This window comes from Limulus polyphemus, unplaced genomic scaffold (assembly GCF_000517525.1).
Source record: "Limulus polyphemus unplaced genomic scaffold, Limulus_polyphemus-2.1.2 Scaffold4456, whole genome shotgun sequence".
In the NCBI taxonomy this organism is placed as follows: domain Eukaryota; kingdom Metazoa; phylum Arthropoda; class Merostomata; order Xiphosura; family Limulidae; genus Limulus; species Limulus polyphemus.
The window spans coordinates 80,578-87,693 of NW_013670066.1; the positions used below are offsets into that span (position 1 = coordinate 80,578).

General features: G+C 32.5%; 1 protein-coding gene across 1 annotated transcript in view; it reads right to left on the reverse strand.

Annotated features, from left to right (window-relative positions):
* Window positions 1-6,282, reverse strand: part of LOC106471173 — a 67,859-nt gene extending 61,577 nt beyond the window's left edge. Inside the window, exons 1-2 of the mRNA XM_013931761.2 lie at window positions 6,032-6,282; window positions 4,746-4,825 (exon numbers count right to left, since the gene is read on the reverse strand). The gene's annotated coding sequence lies outside the window, so the exon portion shown is untranslated. The remainder of the gene's footprint in view (window positions 1-4,745; window positions 4,826-6,031) is intronic.
* Between the last annotated feature and the right edge of the window lie 834 nt (window positions 6,283-7,116).

Here is a 7,116-nt window from a genome sequence, read left to right on the forward strand (position 1 = left end):
AATTAACTGTACAGAATTACAAACACAAAATTACAATTCAACAAAGTCTCTTAATTTTACGGGACGTGTCTTCTTCCGTACTGGTCTCCGTCTCGTTAGCTTCTGCTTCACCTGAGGTTCATCTACTTCATCAGGAAATGTCCTATCATTGGTAACAGTCACATCAGTGGTAGTAACTTCATCAAGGGCTTCACTGTTTCCCTTCTCAAAACCGAGTAGAGTTTCTTCTTTGACAGTGGCTTCCAGGTGACACATTTTCAGTGGCGTCTTTTGTTCCATTGTTCACTTCATCCCAACTGAAATGTCCTGGACCATGATAACAGCAAAGCCTGTTGGCATGCACCACCTTTGGCTTACCTCGCCGACCACATCTGAGAGACGATCCACTATGTCATATGGGTCTTCCCATGGAGAAGACAACTTAGGAGACTTCCCTTTGGTCTTCCTGGGATTATAGAACCACACCTTGTCTCCTGGTACAAAGCTGACTTCAGTAGATCTTTTATCATAACATAACTTCATCGAATCAGCAGACGTTTTCAAGTTTGAATGCACCTGATGGTGAATATCATCCATCCTTTTCGATAACACTTTCACAAACTCTGACACATTTTCAGGCAACTCTTCATAAGGTGGGCATCCTGTTAACAGATCCACTGGCAACCAAAGTTCCCGACCAAACATCAACTTTGCTGGAGTCTATCCACTGGCTTCATGCTCTGCTGTTCTATAGGCCATCAACAGTGGAGGGAGTAAGATATCCCAGTCATCCTGGTGGCTATTACAAAACTTTGCCAATTCCTGTCCCAGTGTCCAATTGTACTTTTCTACCATCCCATCGGACTGTGGGTGAAGTGGCATTGTCCTGGTCTTTTGGATGCCAAACAACTTGCAGCAGACTTGGAACACAGCTGATTCGAAGTTACGGCCTTGATCTGAATGCAGTTCATATAGCATACCAAATTTGAAGAAGATTTGCTACAGTTGTTTCTTCCTGATTTGGTATTGCATACGCCTCAGGCTACTTGGTGAAATAATCCATCACCACACAAATGTACTTGTTTCCAGCACTTTCTAGTTAAGTGGTCAGCTTATGGAATAATTTACCTTTATATACAGTAGAAGTTTCAATGGTGAAGAAGATTAAGAGGAGAATGGAGGAGTTCTTTGTTTTTTTTAAGATGTAGGTTGAATATAAGATAATGGTTTCTACATGTAGTTTGGAGTAGGATGGTGAACTAAACTTTGTGATTTTCTACAACATTGTTACAACTGGCTCACATCAATATAGACCACTTTAACTTGGGCTACAAAATTATTACACTCTTGACACCAACATTACATTCTTGGTTGTACACTACTGATGTTGTTTATACACAACTTTACACACTAATTTCCAACTTGTTGGAAATACAGATCTAAACACTATTTAATATAGTACCAAAACTCTGGCATACAAGAGTTTACATACTTGCCATGTTCAATTAGTAAAAAGGTAAATATGTACTTAAAATTACTATTAGTATAGAAATTAAACACCAATAAACTCATATAATTGGTGAGTAACTATATATCAAATGTTAAATAATTAAATAAAAGAATAATTATGAATGTAAATGAATACAGTGAATAATAATAATAATAATGTATAAATGTGAATGAAAAGAATACACTCTTATTGAATTGTGATGTGTAAGCATGCCTGTGTTTACGAACCAATTCCTCATAATCTGTAGTTGAAAATGAGATAGCCTAGATGGTCCAAACTGACCCCTTGTTATCCCTTAGAAATGTAATAATCTTTTGCTTAGCATCTGATGAGAAAATTATTTTCCTCCCCCCAAACAAATTATTGTCCAGTTCATTTGATGTAGAAATTTCAGATTTTCCTTGCTATAGATGTAGTTCTCCCATTGCCGTAATATCTCGGAATCACTGTGTTATAGGCTTAACTCACATCAGTAAAAAAACTTCTTGATCTACCTTTGATATTCATTAAGAACAAGTTTATAGTCCATCTCATATTCAACAACCACAGTTTATGTTCGGTTCTTTCTTTACATTTCCCCAATTGAAGGTGTAGTAGCAGTGCATTCATCTTCTGATTAAGAGATGGATTTCTTAGCTTTAGCAAGAGATTCTAGCATTCCAAGTTGAAACTGTACCCAGAAATGGAGAATGATGCAATTGAGGATATAATGGATCCACCACTGAAGCAAAATAAAAAAAGCACTCTTACCCTTATCTACATAAGAAGCATAAGGTTTTTTAACAAAATTTTCCCTAGTAAAACAATGTAGGTTGTCCAACAAAATTTGAAACTTTTTTAAATGAATTTGCAAAGCATCTTCTCTCAGACTTTCTAACATCTCTTTGTCACTGATGTAAGATCAATAGGCCTATAATTACATGAACAATTTTTATTACATTCCTTGAAAAGAGGAGTAACATTAGTTAAATTTAAATAATCTAGCATGTGCCCCCTACTCAAGGAATAAAAAAAAATATTAGCAAGTCACTCATATATCCAATCTTTATCCATCCTTGATAACTTTGGGGAAATTATTATTTTGCTTGGTAGATTTATCATTCTTTAAACCTCCCAGTTGTTAATTAACAAATTAAGACTTAATATGATCATCTTGTTTGTTCTTGTTTCCATCTGCTCAGGTTAAGGAATATTGATTAAATCTTTATTAGTAGAAACTGAAAAAAAAAGAAGCAGAATTTAGTAACCTAGTCATTTTATGATTATCAATTATGAGCCTTCCTGTATCATCCCTCAAAAGACCTACTCCCATCCTAATAGTAAAGTATTTAAAGAAATCCTTACTGTTGACTTTTAAATTTTCAACCAACCTTTTTTCATATACCCCTTTTTGATTTCCTAATGCCTTGTTTGACAAACTCTCTTGATCTTCTATAATCCTCAAAGTCTTCCACTTTAAAATGCTTTTTTTAAATTTTATCCCCTATATTCCATGAGCCAATCTGATCTTTCAGTTGCACCCACTCTTTTCTTTCTGTATTGAAAAATTAAAACAAATTATATTTAAAATTTTCCAAAGTTGATCAATATTTTCAATTAATTCAGTTTCCAATTTTCATCTGATCCCTTCAAATGTTTTAGATTTTAATTTGGAACCAAAATTTCACTATTCCTTATCTTCATATCCAGCAAAACATCAAATCTAATTGAGCAATAATCACTTGCACCAAGATGTTCACTAATCTACATCTTCTTAACCATTTCTATATCAGGAGTTAACAATAAATCTAAAATAGTATTGTTCCTAGTAAGTTATCTGACCATTTGGTAAGGAAAACAGTTCTGAATGGTTTCTAAAAACCTGTCTCCCTCATGAGTTGACTAACATAATAAAACTTATATAATATAAAAAATGTATTATATGAAAAGGGCACTTCCTCTACTCTATTTTGTTATTAAAGTCTATACTATACAATGTAGAAGAGAAAGTCACATCATTATGTTCATTGTTTAGCTAATGAACCTGTAAAGAAATAGTGTCTTTCACTTTCATAGAAAATCATGAACACAACATAAAAGAAGGTAGGCTGTACACAGTTCCTTAATTCAACCATTTAAATAGAAGAAATATTTTTGTTTAAAGACAACAATTTTCAAAAACAACTGAACTATATTTCGCAAACAAAGTATTGGTTCATGAAAATGAAATCTTGGACACAAAAACCCATAAACTAAATAGAAAACAAAAAAAGTCTTCAATAATTGAAATAGTTTTGTATCTTTAAATATGTTTTTGTTTGTAAGTTAAAAACAGTTTGAAACATCAATTATTCACATCACATTTCAATACATGAAAACAAGTAAAACAATTGCATCAATTAGATGATTCTTTTTCTGTTTTGGTTAATCCAAACTTCAAATAAATTTTAAACAAACACAACACATACTTGTTGATTGGTTGCCACATACTTATTGATTAATCTTAATCAAATGAAAGAAGATTACTTTTATAGAAGAAAAATTCTATCCTTGAATAAACAAATAGCAAACAAACAAAAAAAACATGATGTGCTTAACAAATGTTATGGGCAGTATATAAACTAAAACTGCAGTTAGTTCACCATGTCTTTACTTTCTTTAGATTATCTGGCAAAACAAATATTCAGTGGCAATTACATGTAAATTACAGAGCCTACAGTTTACAAGTAAATGTTAATACTCTACTAATCACCCTAATTCTTAGGTTTTAAGTTTTTTCACAACAGTATTAGATACAAGCCAAAATCGTTTAAGAAAGTATTTTTTTTTATTCCTAAAGTTGTTGTTAATGGCATAGACACAGGCAATCCATAAAGTTATATTGGGTCTACCAATTTATAAACAAGCACCCACTTAAGTGTTCACTTCCTGTTGACCTTCTGAGAAATGTTTCATTATATGAGTCATTAAAGTACATGTATTCAACCATATTTTTCACTATACTTTTTAAACTGATTTCTTGTATCAATGTTCAACTAAAATTCACTGTATAACACTACCATTATTAATACTACTGGTAATGTGTAAATAAAAATATTTTTTTGTTTTTCATTGCTTTCTTTAGCTTGTTATCCCAAAGAAACAACAAAACCTAAACTTTTATTACATGTTACATACAGCATGCATCACATTTTCAAGACAATAAATCTACATTAGTACATATTCCAGTCAATACTTTCTTATTAACTTATTATATAATCAAGTATATAATCAAAACCTGGTCTTGTTCTTTGGTCTACCTCTGTCTAGATTTATTGATGAAGAATGGAATTCCCCAAAACCAGTTTATCTCAGCAACTGCATAAAATCCAAAAACAGACAATTTTACATAAAATTCCAAATTTTAGTGAATAAGACAAAAATTACATTAAACTACTACTTGTTACACCAAGTGACCAAGAGAAAACAATATTTTAGATACAGAACACAGGTGGGGTGGCCTTGATGTTTATAAATTTTCTAACTGCCCACATCATTTTAATTTGTAAAATAAAAATTGAAAGAAAATCAAATATTTTACAACCAGTTTCAGATCTTGCAGCAATAGCAATAAAACTTCATGAGATGATGGATCTAAGCTAATATATTAAACAATTGATAAATCATAAAAGATTAAATTGGACTACTTTGGTACTTCAAATACTTGTATCTCATTCATAAAAATTCCTTTAAAGTTTGATATTGTGGATTAGGCTCATATCGGTTTCCAAGAAAATTAAATGATACAGCTCCCTTTTCATATTTAGACTACTGTAAATGGAACTGGTCAGATGTGTAGCAACCTTAACTAACAGCAAGGACCAAGTGATTTGTATTCACAAAGAAACTGACTATTTTCAACACCACTACGAATCTTACTTAAAAAACGGGCACGAAAAATAGGAATGAAAATGTATAAATATAAAATTATCCAATGTATTCCTGTTGATTATTTGTATTACCTGATAATTGTGGACTATGTAATAAATTTGAAAACTGTTATAAAAATTAAAAACTATGCATCCAGTTCTCTCCTTCAAATTCTTGTTTAAACTTTAAGAACGAGTTTGGAAAGAGCTGACTGCCACGGTTTGGAAACTAATGGGGTGTACCTAACTGTTAAGTTGAGGGCGGCGTTTCACATTTCGAGCTGCTGGCCGATGTTTTTTCTTTCAGTGATAAACCTGCGCTAACACTACCAACACAAACAGCCCGAAACGTCATCCTCATCTTAACAAGCGGCCACAGCCATAAGAAGTTTCCTATGCAACTACTTGTTATGATATTGATAGTATGTTATCATACTGCATTTAAACAATATATATATATATATATATATAACTATACGATATATAGCGAGTACAGCATCATTATATCTGTGTACAATAATTGATTTATAAACTTTCTACTGTACAGAAACAACTGCGTTTCATTCATTTCATGTCACTCTTTTTGGTAAAAAAAATTGTAATTTATCTGGATTATTTTTACCATAATATCCTAAATGAGGTAATTGATACTTACAATATCAACAAGAATTCTTGCTGTCAGTGTCAGTAATCAGTTGCAAATAACAGAACATTCACAATTTCTGATGGAAGAACGGAAGGATTTACTCTGTTAGTCAGTTGAAATAGTAACGTCTCCACCACCACACAGAGTCCCTATCACGTCACTGTATTGATCTGAAAGCTCGTCTCCGCCAATGCAGCATTTATCACAATCTACCACAGCCGCAAGACGACGGGGTTGGTTAAAATCCAGACTCTACAAATCCGTTAAGCTAGAGAATACATATAAGTAAACAGTAAAATTAATGTTTGTGGTGATGATAAACATAATTAGAAATATGAAGAATTTAATGAAAACACTGGTGTTCATAAAAGTGGTTTAACAGTGATACCTGTCCAATTATCAAAAACAGCTGACGCTCTGTTTGGAGATCAATACCTGGCTGGATCTAAAACAGGGTAGACCGTTGCGCATATTTGAAAATTTAAAATAAGGAGCAAAACAAATGCATATTACTGCACAATATCAATATTGGAATTTTATAACACACACATATCACAAACTGCATGCTCCATTTATTTTTACTGAGTTTTTAATCATGAATACGCAGTCTAAAAAAAGTCATATGTATTACATACTCTTATTTCTGACTAAAAATGAAAATAAGTGAAATGTTGCTAACAAGTAACATTTTTGATGAACAATTCCACACAAGTTAGAATAAAAATATAATTGTATATGTTTATTGTTAATTCTCTCTGATAATGCCTCTCAAAAAAATCAAAACAAGCCTCTTTACGCGTCGCGTATAGGCCTATCATAAACAAACAATGACGACTGTTAACAAAGGATCCTGGATGAACAAATAATTAAATTGTCGTGCCCGATATTTCATTGGGTGACGTTACTGCAGTCATTAAAAGACATTCAAAACTGTCTACAAAACACCTATCTAAAGGCTACAAGTTCTTTCATGTGTTACACTATACGATACAGAAGGTAGATCATCTGTCACATATTGTGTCATAGACATAGGCCTAAAAGAACTGCATATTGTTGCGTCAGCGAGTCACATGACCACGTGACGCAACGTTTCT